The sequence below is a fragment of the Protopterus annectens genome, chromosome 12.part0 (assembly GCF_019279795.1).
Source record: "Protopterus annectens isolate FY-2018-M chromosome 12.part0, PAN1.0, whole genome shotgun sequence".
Classification (NCBI taxonomy): Eukaryota; Metazoa; Chordata; order Ceratodontiformes; family Protopteridae; genus Protopterus; species Protopterus annectens.
In genome coordinates this window covers 746,252,754-746,270,171 of record NC_056746.1, presented here as the reverse complement: position 1 = coordinate 746,270,171, position 17,418 = coordinate 746,252,754, and the positions used below count along the sequence as shown (strand labels likewise).

Below are 17,418 nucleotides of genomic sequence, written 5' to 3'. Positions count from 1 at the left end.
GAGTGATCTCCCTACAGTTCAATGTTTATGGCAAGTGACTTATTTGATGAAAAGTGGTCAAACTTCAATAACCACCAGGACAGAATCCCTAAGTGGTCATCACTAAACTACACCATGGACTACATCAGAGACAAAAGAAAGCCTGAACTTTGAAATAATGTCTGGCTTATAACAATATATTCAAAAGTGGCATTACAGAAGGAGGCAGCAGAAATACCACTTACCATAACAGAAAAAGGAAAAAAGACTTTCATGTTTAACTGAAATAACTTGCTCAATTATCTAACGATCTGAAAAGGTGGTTTCTGTAGCAAATTTCTGCCACAGAATGACTGCCAGCTTTTCTTCTGGAAGACTAAGTATGAAGACCTGACAGAAAGGGAAAGAAATGCCAAATGTCTCTTGGCAGAAATAAAGATAATTAAAAAACAGGGTCTTCCAGGACACAAACACTAAATGTGTACAAGCAGCCATCTCAAAAGTTGGAAGAGTTAACTTTTCTGACATGAAATAAATGTCCTAAGGAAGGACAGGATCTTGAAAAGGAGGAAACAAGGTTAAAAATACTAGGTTAAGGCAAATGAAACTTAACAGAAGATCACCCCAGATCAGACACAGATTTCAGACAAATATGACAGCACAAAGGAAAAAGGATCTATGCTTCTGCTGGATGCCCAAACAGCAAACCAGTCTAATTGCACAGGTCTTTTCAGATGAAGGCTGCAGAAAGAAGAGAGACCATATATAATTAAGGCTGTCATATGGCCTAATGCTCTGAACAGATATTTACGTGCTACATAGAAGGAATGTTGTGTGTCTAAACAGCTTGCAGTGAAAGTTAGTCTAAACCAGAACGACAGACATTGAAAGGTTTACTGTTACTGCTAAGGCGATGATCACCTTAACAAAGGGTCCTTTATGGTTACTACACTAGTCACTGAAGGGATAAAGCAAGATGCCAGTTATCTACAAACTGGCTCTCTGGCTCATGTGCAGTTTGAGTGTGCTATTAGACATGAACTTAACACCCTGGGGACAAAGGTGACCCCAAATGATAGTCCTAAACAGGCAATGACCAGTTCCAACCCAGGCACAGGGATGCCTTCTGAACTCCTTTAGGATTCTGATGCGGAGGATATGCATCCTGGAGGTGTACAAAAAGCACATCCAAACTCCTCTATACACAGAAGGGAAGGAAGACCATAGCATGACCATTCAAAGGGCTTCTCCTGGGATAAAAATGTCTAGACCACTAAGATCCAACATAGGCCTGAGATCTGCTGGAACCAAAAACAAGCTGGAATAATCCTAAAACTTCCTGGTCTGGTGGGACCTTCTGTATGGTGGATTAATTTAACAGGATTAATACTCCCTTCCCAGACGGCCCACAGTGACAAAAGCAAGCATTAAGGAATAATGACAGACTCTTTGGGGGGGGGGGGGGGCTAATACTCCGGATATTATTTCCCTTCACCCTACTAATTTGGTAATTTTTTTCCCATCTCTCAAGTACAGGGAAAAATGACCCCCAACCTCCACAGTGGGGTGATCAGACTGTCGCGGTACTGCTGAGTATGGCCTCCTTGAGATCATTAATAACACCAACTTTTAGGTCTTTGACCTTACTGGAAACCAGACAGAGCATCTCTCCCTCTTCCCCAGTACTCTCCTGTTGTGTTCCATACCTGTACCACACATGGCATCGAATCACTTGCATTCTGTTGAGGCTATAGAGAATGGAATCAAATGCACAGTAGTAAAGGGTCTTGCTCTGCTTTTCCACATTCTTAAGGTGCTGCTGAACCTTCCTGACAAACACAAGAGGTCAGGAAAAGGAGTACAAAAGAATGACTTTGGTATTCTCCGCAAAACGAGTGTGAGAAAAAGCAATGTTGAATTCTGCTGCTCCAACAGCACCTTCTGCCACATTACAAGAGATGGTACGTAAATTAGCTTATATTAGAAGACAGTGGGTCTGGGTCTTCAGCTTCTCCTTTAATTACCTATCTAGTGCCCCCCCATCAAAATTATAATTCATTTTCTCGGCCTGTGTCTTGTACATTATATGTACGAGACAATTCACTGACAGCCAAGAAACTGGTGGACAAAGACATGCACCTTCCAAACCTGTCCTTAGTGCTGAACTCCCTGCTTGGTGAATGGGTAAGCTGGGAGTCTTAAGGAATTGGAATCTCTCAGTACTGCTGCAAACAGAACAGCATCCGGTATGGACCACTCCACTTAAACTGAACATTACAGGGGCAAGATAATAATGCCCATTTTCTTGGGTAATGGTGCTACAAGAGTCCAACCCCCCCCTCCAAAAAAAAAATTATGGCATCTTTCACAATAGTACACCAATAGCAGAAACACAGAGGGCAACTGCAAGGTAAACCTGCAGGTCTCCTACTGTTCTTTGAGGATAAAGAAAGGGGTCCAGAGGCCAGCCTTCTTTTCACTGTATTAACTGGGATGTTCTCTTCAAACCTGGGAGCTTTATGTGAAAAGGAAACAAGTCTGACTCATCACTGTGCTCTTGGCCAGGGAAAGTGCAATGCATTCAAAATGTTTTGTTTTGGGCATAACTTTACAGACACTGAGCTTCCTATAAAATGCCCGAGGAAGGCCAAGTACATTTTTGTCTGAACTGGGGGAGGATTGTCGAGGGTATGTGGAAACATGAAATGCCACTTAAGGGGCTTCCATCAGCAGCAGCCTCTGAACTGAATTAAATTGTCTGAAGAAAAAATACAAGTAAAAGCATGGATGCAACAATGACTGAAGCAAAATTTGAGTAGGTGCGAAAGAATTCTGAAGTGTCCAAAAGCCTGGCAGTGAAAAATCCTGATGCCAGCATAACCAATTTCAAAAAGATTTCCACAGATAACATTACCTGCATGGGTAACACTGATTCTTGGTAATAAAGAACCAGAAAAAATTGACAAACTACACCAGGATTGCAACTAGGTATAGCCATTTACAATATAAATTAGTGGCACCAAAAAAATAAAAACAGGTGCAAGAATGGGATAAAGGATGCCAGAGATCACAATGCACATGAAAAGGATGCTCAAGATAAACATTACACACTTTTAATACCTAGGATAAGACAATTATGAGAAAGGTGACAAAATTAAGAACTTCTGGCCTAAGCCTTAATAATGATTTTAGCCATTTTTTCAATCAGCAACAGTGCAAACTGACAAGCAGAAGAATCTGCATATGCCTTGAAAAAGGACCACTGTCTGAGGCTGCTCATAAAACATTAGTAGATTGTACAACCAAACATTTGGCATTTCAAGCGAGTCTTCTGTATTAAAGCCAAGATCTTCAATTTCTGGAAAGAAAGTATCCAATTCAATAGTATAAGAAAGAACAGAAGTATTAAGAAAAGTTTTAAAAAGCACAGATTTTGAACCTCAGTAAAGGAAAAAAGCTTTTGACACCTTTTTTTCTAGGGGTTGTTTAGAGACGCATTCTTGAGTAGAGACAAGCTAGCCAGATTTCGTTTTTCACTCGGGTATATATGAAGTGAGACAATGCAAGTCAGCCTCAGGTTTTCAGCAACTTCAGTCATGTTGCTTGATTAAATTCAGCACAAATAGAACCGCATTAGGTGTTACATGCTTCACCCAAGCAAATTAAAGTGTGTGTGTTCGTAAACAAGACAGTCCCCACTGCTGGCACACATCTTAAAGATACGAATGCTGCAAGATTAACAGGGCCTAGGCATAATGGTGCAAAAAGAAATAAAAGTTTGAGATAAAACATGCAATAAAGAAACAGCCTTGAAAGTGAAGAAAGTAGACATAAAAATAAAGGGAATTAAAAGAACTGAAAAATAAAGAAAATCTGATAAGGTGGTCTGTGGTTATTGTCCTCTATTTCTAGCAATGCAAAAAGGAAATGGAAAGTGTAACGAAAGTACAGTTGTGTACACTTACCATAAATGTAGATGTTTGAGTGTATTCACTGTTGCAGTCATTACATTTGGGTAATCTGTTGGCAGGTTGCCCTCAGTCGGCCTGAATTCCAAAGTCTTGGGTCCTGCATCAGTTGCTGTCTCCTCTTCCATGACGTCAGGTCATCAGGGGTATAAAACAAGCAGCCGACACCATTTAGTTTTTCTTGCCCCAGATGTCAGGTGCCCTCAAAAAGGTAGCAAAAATATATATATAAAAACTATACATACATTCATCAGTACAAACTTTACCTTCATCTACAAGCAAATACACCACATACGTTGTAGAAGATAGAGAAGGAAAGAAACTCCAGAATGAAAGAGGGATGGCGGGCGGGTAAACTGGACTGCAATAGTGAATACACTAACATCTACATTTATGTTAAGTGTACACAACTGTACTATGTTCTTCGTGTTTCACTGTTGCAGTCATTACATATGAGTAGAATCCCAAAGCTATGGATGGGAGGCTGGAGCTAAACAGCATTAGGTGCAGCTATAAGGCCCTGCAGAACTGCAGTAGCAAAGTCTGCCCTGGACTTAGAGTAGAGAGGCAAATGATGATGCTTTGTAAAGGTGTGAACAGAGCTCCAAGTAGCAGCCTCTAGAATGTCTTTGGTTGGTACTCCTCTGAGAAAGGTGGCTGAAGTAGATGCAGCTCTGGTGGAATAAGAACTAATGCCCTTGGGCACAGGTTTGCCATGGTGTAAGTAGCAGAAACAAATGCAGTGGCTTATCCACTTTGAAATAGTCTGCTTTGAAATAGCCTTTCCTTCTGATCCTGCAGCATGTCACTAATAATTGCTCAGTTTTTCTTAGCGCTTTAGTCCTGCTCAAGTAGAATTTTAGCTGTCTGTGTACGTCCAAGGAAAGCAGAATCCTCTCCCCCTTGTTCTGCGGATTTGGATAAAAGGTTGGCAGATGAATAGTTTAAGAGCCAAACTGGAAACCACCTTAGGCATAAATGAAGGATTTGTCCTCAGACGCCCTGTCAGAGTAAAATATGACAAAAGGCTCCACAGCCATGAGGGCCGGTAGCTCTGAGACTCTTCTTGCTGAAGTAATAGCTAGTAGCAGAGCTGTTTTCCATAAGAACTTTATATCACAGTAGCAGCTGGCTCACATGGTGGCAGGGTAAGCTTTTCCAACACATAATTGAGGTCCCAAGCAGGTATTGGTGATCTTCTAGGAGGCCTTAAATTTTTGGCTCCTCTAAGATACTGCTTTAGCAAAGGATGAGAAAAGATTGGTGGCTCTGTATTGTAATGAGCCGAAAAGGCAGAGGCATGGATTTTAACTGATGAGAAAGATAGGCCTTTATCAAGCATCTCAGTCAGGTATTGTAATATCTGAGGAATATTTGGCTCTGCTGTATCAGTTTCTTGTGCTTAATTCCAAGCACAGAATCTCTTCCATTTATCAACATAAGATTTTCTAGTACGAGGCCTTCTGGCTTCCAAAATGACATCCATCACAGCTTTACTGAGAGGTGTTGTTTGTAAAACTACATGATCAGCCATGCTGCCAGGTTCAGTGCCTGGAAATGTTTGCGCAGGATCGGATTGTTTTGCTGGGACAGTAGCTGAGGTCTTTGAGGTAAGGTCCAAGCTGGGTAATGACACAAGTTCCTTAGGATTGGGTACCAATATTGGCAGGGCCAGTCCGGAGCAATTAGTATCATCTTTGGTTTTTCTTGTCTGACACTTAGTAGGACCCTGGGAAGAAGAGGCAGAGGAGGAAAGGCATAAACTGATATGTTTTTCCAACTGAAGGATAGGGTGTCCACTTTCCATGCTCGTCTGTGATAAGTCCTTGCGCAGAATCTTTTCAATTGATAATTTTGAGTAGAGGCAAATAGATCTATGTCCGGGCTTCCCCATTTCTTTGTTATCATGCTGAAGACTTGGGGATATAGTTTCCACTCGTGAGGGTCCATAAGGTTTCCACATAAATCTGCCAGAGTAACTTGTTTTCCTGGCAGGAATTGAGCTTGAAGATGCATTTGGTAAGTCAAAGCTGTGCCCCAACAGTGCCATGGCTAATCTGCAAAGGGGGTATGACTGCGTGCCCCCCTGCTTGTTTATATACCACATAACCGTGGTGTTGTCCGTCTATCAGTAGTTGTCCTGGATGAAGTATGTCCTTGAAGGCTGTCGGGGCATTTTGAACAGCTAGCATCTCTTTTTGGTTTATATGCAGATGCATTTGTTTTGGGTTCCATATGCCCTGAATGCATCTTCCCGCCATGTGGGCCCCCCAGGCATAATCTGATGCGTCTGTTAAGGTTTGGCTGGCAGGGGGTAGAGTGAAGGCCCATCCCATGTTTTGGTGACATGCCTTTGCCCACCATAGAAACTCCTGTTGTAGGCAGGGAATGAGAGGAATCATTGTTTCCAGACAATGACAATGTTGACTCCATAAACCTTTTAGGTACCATTGAAGTTTCCTCATATGCAGTCTTGCATATGGAATTAGTAGGATGCAGGATGCCATAAAGCCCAAAGCCTGCAGAGTTTGTCTTGCAGATAACTGGGTTTTTGTTGCCAGTTTGAAGTAAGTAGTCAGTTGCCTTTGTTTGTCTGGCATGAGGTAAGCCATCTGGGCAGTTGTATTCAAGCTTGCACCCAGGAATGTTACCTTTTGAGAGAGTACCAGTTGTGATTTATTTTCGTTTGTGTACCGTAGGCATGTTAGAAGCCTTTTCACAAACGCCAGGTGTTGAAGAAGACTGTCCTTGTTCTCTACTTGAATGAGACAGTCGTCCAAGTAAGGATATATTTATATACTTTGTCTGCAAAAAGCAATTACTGGTGCCCGGCACTTTGTAAAGACCCTGGGTGCAGTAGAAAAGCCAAAGGGCAGTGCAGAGCATTGGTAATGCATTCAGCCAGCCTTGAATCTGAGGCATCTTCTGCACGATTGCCTTATTGGGACATGCAGGCATGCCTCTTTTAAGTCTGTCACCAGCCAAGCATTCTTGCCCAGAAGGGGCAGAAGCTGTTGCAGTGTCAGCATTTTGAATTTTGGAATGTCCAGGTATGTGTTCAAAATCAATAAATCCAGTATTGGCCGCCAGGCCTTGTCCTTTCTGGGTACCAAGAACAGTCTTGAGTAAAAACCTTGCCCTGTTCTGGTACTGGCTGAATGGCCCCCATATCAATGAGGGATGTAACCTGTTTCTGTGCCTCTGCCCATTGATTTTTCGGCAGATCCGGCCAACTGTTTGCCATTGGCAGAGTATGGAATTGGAATCTGTATCCCTGTGATACTATGTTTAGCACCCACTTGTCCTGGGTTACCAACTGCCAATTTTGAGCAAAAAGTGCTAATCCCCCCCCCCCCCCAAGGGTGCTGTCAAAAGGTAAGTGCTTGGTGAAGGCAGAGGGAAGTCACTGGGACTGTTTTCTGTAGGTTTGCGCTTTATCTGCTCTAGATTTGGAGGTAGAAGCACCCCATTGCTTTGACCTATAAGAATTTTGTGCATGGTATCTGGAACCATTAGGGCATCTGGATTTGCCCCTTTAAGCTCTGTCTGGCAGAGGAAATGACCACTTTTTTGTAGGCCAGTGTCTACTGAATCTTGGTGGCTGCACTTGTAAGAAGTCTTTTACAGTTTGCATAGACTTAGCTTTGTCTTCCATTTTCTTTAAAACCTCTTCTGCCTTAATACCAGAGTATCATGCTGTAAAGGTGCATCCAGTAATTAAGCTTTAACATGATCAGGCAAATTTTGCTCTTTTAGCCAGGAATGCCTCCTAAACACAGATCCAGTAACTGCGGCCCTGCAGGAGGCCTCTAAGGAATCAAAACCACATTGCAAAGTATGCTTTTTCCAACCTGTTCAGCTGCATGCAACAATTCTTGCAATTCTTTTTTCCGCACATTCAGAAATCAACATCATTTTCTGTTTCAGCAATCCCATAACATGTTGTTGATACTTGAGCATATGAAAAGTACAGTTTTGTACCTACCATAAATGTAGATGTTAGAGTGTAAACACTGCTGCAGTCATTACACTTAGGTTATCCTGCCGTTAGGCGGTTCCCCAGTCGGCCCGAGTTCCAAAGTCTTGGTCCGGTGTCGGCTGCCATCGCCTCCTCCCTGCAGCCGACGCCATTTTCTTCAGTTTTTTTGCCCTAGATGTCATGTGCCCCCAAATAGGTAGGCAATTCAAATTGCTAATAAAACATACATAAGAAAAGCAAACAACAACTTTGAGTAACCAGCAAATACTCCCCATAGGTAGTAAAGGGTAGAAGGCATAGGTACGTACCAGCAAGTAAGAGGGGAAGGAGGGAGGGTAACCTGGACTGCAGCAGTGTTTACACTTGGACATCTACATTTATGGTAGGTACAAAACTGTACTATGTTCATCATGTTACACTGCTGCAGTCATTACACTTGGGTCGAATCCCAAAGCTGAGGTAGGGAGGCTGGTTCTATAAGGCATTAGGGGTGGCTATAAAGGCCCTGCAGCACAGCAGTGGCGAAGCCAGCTCTGGATTTGGAGTATAAAGGCAAATGGTAATGCTTGATGAAGGTATGCACAGAACTCCATGTTGCTGCTTCCAAAATATCCTTGGTAGGTACTCCTCTGAGGTAGGCAGTTGAAGTGGCTGTTGCCCTGGTGGAGTGAGATCTAATGCTAGGTAAAGGTTTATCATGGTGAGAGTAGCAGAAATGTATGCAATGTCCTATCCATTTTGAAATAGTCTGTTTTGAAATGGCTTTTCCCTGTGCTCCTGCAGCACATGCTACCAATAATTGCTCAGATTTTCTGAAAGCTGTGGTTTTGTCCAAGTATAAGCGCAACTGCCTTTGAATGTCCAAAGAATGTAGTAGTTTCTCCCCCTTGTTCTGTGGTTTTGGATAGAAAGTTGGCAAATGAATAATTTGGTTTAGAGCCACACTTGATACCACCTTTGGCATAAATGTAGGGTTAGTTCTTAAAGACACCCTGTCCTGGTGGAAAATGAGGAAAGGTTCCACTGCTATTAGTACCTGTAATTCTGAAACTCTTCGTGCTGATGTTATTGCCGTTAGCAGAGTAGTTTTACAAGATATGTATTTTAATTCTGCTGTGTTAGCTGGCTCAAAAAGGAGGTAAAGTTAATTTTTCCAAAACAAAGTTGAGGTCCCAAGTTGGGGTAGGCGTCTTATGTTTTTAGCCCCCCTGAGGTACTGTTTGCGCAAAGGATTAGAAAAAATTGGTGGATCCATGTTGTAATGAGCAGAAATGGCTGAGGTGTGGATCTTGATTGATGAGAAGGAGAGGCCCTTGTCCAGCATCTCAGTTAAATATTGAAGTATCTGAGGAATGTTTGGGACAAAAGGGTCAAGGCTGTGCGCCTGGCTCCAGGCACAGAATCTCTTCCATTTATCCGAGTAGGCTTTCCTGGTGCTAGGCCTTCTGGCCTCCAGAATGGCATCCGTAACAGCTTTGGATAGAGGCATTGCTTGCTTGACTAAGGAATTTTCCATGCAGCTAGGTTTAAGGTCTTTAGCTGGCTGTGAAGTATCTGATTGTTGTGCTGTGTCAGCAAATGTGTGATTTGAGGCAAAATCCAGGGTGGTTCTTGTGCTAAGTTCTTTAAGATTGGGTACCAGTGCTGGCGTGGCCAGTCTGGTGCAATCAGGATCATCTTTGGCTCTTCTTGCCTGGCTTTTATGAGTACCTTTGGAAGGAGAGGTAAAGGAGGGAAAGCGTATACTTGTATGTTTTTCGAGCTAAATTTGAGGGCATCCACTTTCCATGCTTGTGGATGGTAACTCCTTGTGCAGAATTTCTGTAGCTGGCAGTTCACTGGGGATGCAAACAGACCTATGTCCGGGCTCCACCATTTTTGGGTTATCATTCTGAATACTTGTGGATTTAATTCCCGTTCGTGGGGATCCATGATGTTTCTGCTTAGGTCGTCTGCCAGTGTGTTTTTCTTTCCTGGCAGGAATTGTGCTTGCAGATGAACTTGGCAGTCTAGAGCTGTGTTCCACAAGGTCATGGCTTGTCTACAGAGGTGGTAGGAGTGCATGCCCCCTTGCTTGTTTATGTACCACAACTGTGGTGTTGTCTGTCTTTAATAGTAGTTGTCCTGGATGCAGCAGGTCCTTGAAAGCTATAAGTGCATTTTGTACAGCTAGCATCTCTTTTTGATTGATGTGAAGATGCCTTTACTCTGTGGGCCAGTCGCCCTGAATACATTTTCCTGCCATGTATGCTCCCCAGGCATAATCCGATGCGTCTGTTGTCAGTGTTTGCCTGGCTGTGGGTTGAGTAAAAGGCTGTCCCTTGTTGAGGTGACAAGCTTGAGCCCACCATCGAAACTCCTGTTGAAGGCAAGGAATTAGTGGTATAACTGTTCCCAAACTTTGACAGTGTTGAGACCATACACTCTTTAGGTACCATTGTGGTTTCCTCATATGCAGTCTGGCATATGGAATTAGTAGTATGCAAGATGCCATGTAGCCCAAGGTCTGCAGAATTTTTCTTGCAGGCAGTTGGGTCTTTGTTGCCATCAATTGAAAGTATTGAGTCAGTTGTCCTTGCTTGTCTGGCGTGAGATAAGCCATCTGGGCCATTCTGTTCAAGCTGGCACCCAGGAATATTATCTGTTGTGAGGGCACTAGTTTTGATTTTATTTCGTTTACTGTGTACCCCAAGCAACTTAACTTTTTTTACGAACGCCAGATGCTTTAGGAGAATGTCCTTGCTCTCTGCTTGAATCAGGCAGTCATCCAGGTATGTATAAATTTTAATTCCTTTTTGTCTGCAAAATGCAATTACTGGTGCCTGGCACTTTGTGAAGACCCTGGGTGCAAGCCAAAGGGCAGTGCAGAGAATTGATAGTGCATTGAACCAGCTAGAAATCTGAGGTATCTTCTGCAGTTTTGTCTGATAGGGACATGCAGGTATGCCTCCTTGAGGTCCAAAGTCACGAGCCAAGCTTTCTTCCCTAGCATGGGAAGAAGCTGCTGTAGTGTCAACATTTTGAATTTCGGAACATCCAGGTAAGTGTTTAGAAAAGAAAGATCCAGAATGGGTCTCCAGGTTTTGTCCTTTCTGGGAACCAGAAAGAGTCTTGAATAAAATCCTTGTCCTTGCTCCTGTGGTGGTACCTTTTGAATAGCTCTCATGTTCATGAGTGCTGTAATTTGTTTTTGAGCCTCTGCCCATTGATTTGGTGGCAGATTTGGCATTCTTTTTAACCTTGGCAAAGTGTGAAATTGGAACCTGTAACCCTGAGATACAATGTTGAGAACCCATTTGTCTTTGGTGATGCAAAGCCAATTGTGATAGAAAAGTGCCAGTTTTCCTCCTAAGGGGGCTGCCAAGAGAGAACTGTTTGGCGGCTGTAGTGGGAAGTCATTGAGGTTGCTTTTTAAAAGGTTGTGGCCTGTCTTCCCCTTCTTTCTGGCCTGCTGTACCCCACTGTCGAGGCCTGTAAGGACCTTGCGCTTGACCACTACCTCTTGGACATCTGTATCTGCCTCTGAGGTCCGTCTGTGATTGGAAAGGACCAATTCTTTGTTGGCCAATTTCTGCTAAAACGAGGAGGCTGAACCTGTAAGAAATCCTTCACCATTTGCATGGATTTTGCCTTATCCTCTATCTTCTTTAATACCTCCTCTGCCTTAACTCCAAACACATCCCGCTGCAAAGGTGCGGCCAATAATTTTGTCTTAACATGATCTGGTAATGTATGTTCCCTTAACCAAGCATGCCTTCTAATGATAGAGCCTGTAACTGCTGCTCTACAGGAGGCCTCTAAGGAATCAAACCCACATTGCAAAGTATGTTTTCCCACTTGTTCAGCTGCATACAATAAATCCTGCATTTCTTTAAAATTAGGAAGATCTGAATCTGGAAGCATCTGAAACTGGCAATATACTTTCTTTCAATGAAGAATACATAGCACGTTGGAAAAAAAACTCGCACAACAACAAAGCTTTCGGGTAAAACACTCTCAACACTAATACAATTACATTCAAAACATGACTTGTTTTAAATAAGAGCCCACACAAGTCACATGATAGCAGCCCTTATCATATGACCTTAAAGTAAATACGATATTAATAAAACACATAGAAAGCATATAAAATAAAAAATGCATATATAACTACATATAAAACAGTGTAACAAGAGAAATACATATATCATAATTTACCATAATTTAATACGTTGTAACTTCATTAAAATGGGTTTAAGGCTTAAAGCAGAATTAAGACCAGGTGGACGATCTGCTGCCAGTCGGAGTATCCACTCATACTCAATGGTCTCAAGAAAGTTATTAATATCCCCTCCCCTAATAGAGGATAAAACAACATCTATAACCCTGAACCTAAACTTATGTTCAACTCCACTCAATTGTATATGCTTAAATAAAGCATTTAAATTTTCCCTCCTAATTTCAGACTTATGCTCAATAATCCTGTCTTTCAACCTACGAGTAGTCTTTCCTATATAGAATGAATTACACGTTATACAGGTAGCCATATATACAACGTTAGTTGGGTTACAGTTTGCCATGACATTAAACCTATAGTTTTTACAAGTGATAGGATAAGTGTAGGAAGAAGAGGTAGCAATATCAGCTACGTCTGAGCAGCAAGAGCAACACAGGCATTTAGAAGTACCAAACAGAGGCAAACCAAACAGCTTCATATTGGTACCAGTTTTAATGTTGCCTTTAAAGTCTTTATAGCATAAACTACTTTTAACTGTTCTCATATTTCTATAAGAAAAAAAGGGTTTATTACCAAATAGCCTTAATATCTCGGGAGATTCAGTCAATATCGACCAGTACTTATATATATGTTTAATCAAAGACACTATTTCCAAAAGTAGTCACATACCTAAGCGTATTAGTCCTTTATGGTATGACTGGTAAATCAGCAAATGTATTGTTCTCAACATCGCTATTATTCTTGAAATGTGGCAAATATAAAGTGGTTCTGTTATTTATAACATAATCCTTCAAATCTGCTAATACATTGCTGTCATAGCCACATATTAAAAATTCATTGTACATATCATTAAGCTGAGAATGGAAGCATACATCACTCGTGTCAAGTCTACTCACTCTAGCAAACTGCCTTAACACCTTTAAAAACATGAGGAGCATGCACACTATCAAAATGTATATATCTATTAGTATGTACGTCCTTTTTAAAAATGGTGGTATGCAACAAACCATCATTCAGACTGACCTTTACGTCAAGAAATAATGCTTCATCTCTAGATACAGTAGCTTTAAAAACTAAAAAAGAAGTAGATGTATTTAAATACAACACAAACTGTTCTAAACTTTCTAAAGAACCCTTCCAAATCAAAAAACAGTCATCCACAAATCTGATAAAAACAGATATTATTCAAAAATTCACAACCATTATGTGTATGCTGTAGTTCCCATTGGTATAAAACCAAATTTGTATACGTATTGGCAACAGGCGTCCCCCATTGCCACACCATTAAGTTGCAAGTATAACTGTTGATCAAAAATAAAAATGTTATTATTCAACACCAAATCTAACAAGCAGATATTTTCAACAAAACTAGCCGATAATTCTGCCTGTATTGTTAAGAATTCTCTAATAGATTCAACCCCATAGTTATTTGGTATAGCAGTAAAGAGGGATACAATATCTAAAGTTACAAACAAGTATTCCCCAGTATTGATAGAATCATTATGCAGATTGTGATACCAAATAGATAATTTATTCAAAAAATCACCTGTGTCCTTCAATATATTGTCACATTTAGACAAAAAGGGATACAACTGTTTCTGCAAATATACGGATATTGGCTCCGTAACCCACCCATTACTAGAGACAACAGGTCTCATTGGTGGGTCTAATAGGTTCTTAGGGATTTTAGGTATACCATAGAGCTGTGGAATGACCGGGCATGGTACGGTGAAGAAATGAAATAAATCTAAAACTATGTCACCATTTAACTGTAATTCATATACAAACATGTTGACATTACTAATATGTTTCTTGGCATCAATAAAGTTAATATGCTTAAAAGCCTTAACATCATTAAGAAGTAGGGCAACAGAATGGTTATATTTAACTGTATCCATAATGACCACAGCACCCCCTTTATCGGCTTGCTTAACAATTATATCATCATTTAACTCTAGCTTTCTCAGAGACATGTATTCATCGTATGTTAAATTATAGCTCTTCCTATTAGTTTTATCAAACAGACTTCTAATTTCAGTTTCACATAAATCATGAAAAGCAGTTGTAACAGGTACAGTCAAAGGGATGAAAGTGCTAAGTCTCTTACTCATCAACAGTCAGCGAATCTGTTTTAAACAAGATTTTTAAGTTATAGTCCTAATAAACTGTTTTAAGTCTGTTACGGCTGTTACTAAATCAATGTCCGCCGTAGGTATAAAATTTAAGCCTTTACATAATAAAGTTAAACAGGATTCATCCAAAGGAAATTTCTTTCCCCATCTGTCTAATGCTCTGGAATCTGTCAGAGGGGACTGGTTTTTTTGCTGATGAGGCCTTAATCCCTTTGGGTCCCTGAGAAATAGTTTCAGGGTCAGCAACAGGGCTTTTGTACAGAAATTTGTGAGAGTCAGGGACTCTAATATCTATCAGGTTTAACTGGGGCTGGAGGTAAGGAGTCAGGGTTTAAGCTGGATTCAGTTTACACATCATCCACAATATCTAACACTGGCGGAATAGCAAGGGGTCTGTGTTGAGGCAACAAAAGGAAGTCTCTGAGCCTTTTCTTGGATTCTGAGTAATCCTGGCCTTCCCAATGGAAATGCTCCCTCATGGTATGCAAGGTCTCCCCAAAGGAGTAGTCCTCGGGTGGAGAGGCTGAAGGAATTAATTCCTCAGCATCAGGATTCCTCATAAGGGGATAAAGAGTATCCTAGGTCTGAGGATGAATCTGAAGAGATGGATACCTGGTTGGATGAGTCATAGTCTGCATCCTGTCTAGGCCTTTTATCAGGAGGGGGTTGGGACCCCCTGATCAGAGTAATTAAGTCTTCGGCCATTTTGAGCATTTGTTTCTTAGGCATGGAGGCTTGTCCTGGTGGGTGAATGTTGAAATTGTTTCTTTGTTTTTAAAGGGGTTTTAGACTTCGCAGAAGATTTAATGGTCAACTGAGTAGGTCTGAAAACATTCTCTGAAGCTACGGGTTGTTCAGCTACTCCGGATCCCTCTGAAGGGTTAGTCTCGGTAGGCTGTAAATCTGGTGCGTCCGAAGGCCCAGCCATCTCCACGTAGGAGTCAGAGGCGGCCTGTGGTTCCAAAGAAGCGGTAGACAGGGGCTGCGAAGGCACCTCTGAAAACCGGAGAACCGGCGACTGGCCTAGAAGAGCCTTAGTCAGTTTTGGGCCACGGATGCCTGTCCTTGTCTTTGCACTGTGTATTCCGGTCGGTAGTTCTGACTGCATGGTATAATTGAATTTTCTGCCAAAATAATGTCGGGCAAAATCAAACAGACGTTTAATAGTGCGCTTGTTAAACCTAGCACAAAACCGACAACCTGTGACGTCGTGGTCTGGGCCTAGGCATGGGATACAATAAGAATGGAAATCCTTATGAGGTATTTGCTTCCCACAAGAAATACAGTTATTAACTTTTACTGACATCGGTCTGAGGCAAGAAAAAAAGTTTCCCCAACGGGGTACTTAGCTTTGTAGAAGACCTCGGTTCTGGATTTGGAATGAAAATCTCAGGAGTCGGTTGACCGGCACTTGCGAACTGCTTTTGCTTCGGGCACCACGCAGCAAGAAAGACTGAAGAAAATGGCATCTGCTGCATCTTATATACCCCTGACGCACTGTCAGGGAAGAAGCGACAGCAACAGACGCCGGACCAACACTTTGGAACTTAGGCTGACTGAGGGACCGTCTGACGGCAGGATAACCCAAACGACTGCAGCAGTTTAACACGATGAACATCTGATCGTGCATGTAGCCTGCTCTGAAGCATAGGTATCTTCTGCAAGATTCCCTTATTGGGATGTGCAGGTAGGCTTCTTAAATCCAGTGTTGCCAACCAGGCATTTTTGCCTAGCATGGGAAGTAGCTGATAAAGAGTTAGCATCTTGAATTTTGGGATTACCAAAAATGTGTTTAGGATAGACAGGTTCAGGATAGGATGCCAGGAATGGTCTTTTCTGGGTACCAGGGAAAGTCTTGATTAGAAACCTTGTCCCCATTCTTCTTCTGGGACAAGTTGAATAGCCCTGATGCTTAAGAGAAAGATAACTTGCTTTTGAGCCTCTGCCCACTGATTTGGGGGTAGGTCTGGCCAACCGTTTGGGGTTGGTAAGGAGTGGAAGTGGAATCTGTATCCTTGGGAAACTATTTAAAACCCATTTGTCCTGGGTAATAAGTTCCCAATTTTTTGCATGCAGTGCGATCTTTCCCTATAAAGGAGCAGTCAGTTGAGCAGGGCTTGGAAGATTTAAAACTAAGTCACTGAGACAGTTTACCATAGGGGGGAGTCTTACTACTCCTTGCTTTGGAAGTGGGAGCCTCCCATCACTTAGGCCTTTTGAGTACCTTGGGACTGAAGCCTGGGTGTACTGCTGGTTCTGGGTTTGGACTGAAGTCCTGGAAGAGGCAGGAAAGGACCAATTCTAAGAGGGCCAATGCCTACTAAATCTGGGAGGCTGTAATTGCAGAAAATCTTTAACAGTTTGCACAAATTTAGTTTTTTCCTCCATCTTTTTAAAAACTTCTTCTGCTTTGTTGCCTAACAGGTGGTCTTGGCTTAAGGTAGCATACAGCAATTTAGCTTTAACATGATCTGGCAAAGATTGCTCCTTAAGCCAAGCATGCCTTCTAAGTACAGACCCAGTGACAGCAGCCCTGCAAGATGCTTCTAATGAATCAAAACCACATTGCAAAGTATGTTTTCCAACTTGCTCAGCAGAATGCATTAAATCCTGTAAGTCTATTTTCAGCAGAGTCAGGAATCAACATCATTTTCTTTTTAAGCAATCCAATAATATGCTGCTGATACTTTAACATACGGAACTGACAGTTTAAGGCCCTAATGGCCAATGTTGCAAAAGTGTATACCTTCTTATCCCATCTATCCAGCGCCCTGGAATCTCTTATCAGAGGGGGTAGGGTTACTGGCAGTAGTAGCCTTAATGCCCTTGGGTCCCTGTGAAATGGTCTCAGGATCCGCAGTAGGACTTTTAAAGAGGAACTTGAGAGAGTCAGGTACCCTACAATACCTATCAAGTTTTCTGGGAGCAGGTAAAATGTCAGGGGGGCCAGGCTAGATTCCGAGAAGGCATAGTCTACAATGTCCAGTACAGGAGGATAGATAAAGGCCTGTGTTGAGGCAGGAGTAAGAATTCCCTAAGCCTCAGTTTAGAATCAGAGTAATCCTGGCTTTCCCAGCGGAAATGCTACCTAAGCGTATGCAAAGTTTAACCAAAAGAGAAATCCTCTGGAGGGGCAGCAGAGGG

The 17,418-nt window shown here is 42.0% G+C and overlaps 1 protein-coding gene across 1 annotated transcript in view; it reads right to left on the bottom strand.

The window, feature by feature from the left end:
- Positions 1–17,418, bottom strand: part of XPO6 (exportin 6) — a gene marked incomplete in the record, with an annotated part of 1,798,279 nt that overhangs the window by 1,027,152 nt on the left and 753,709 nt on the right.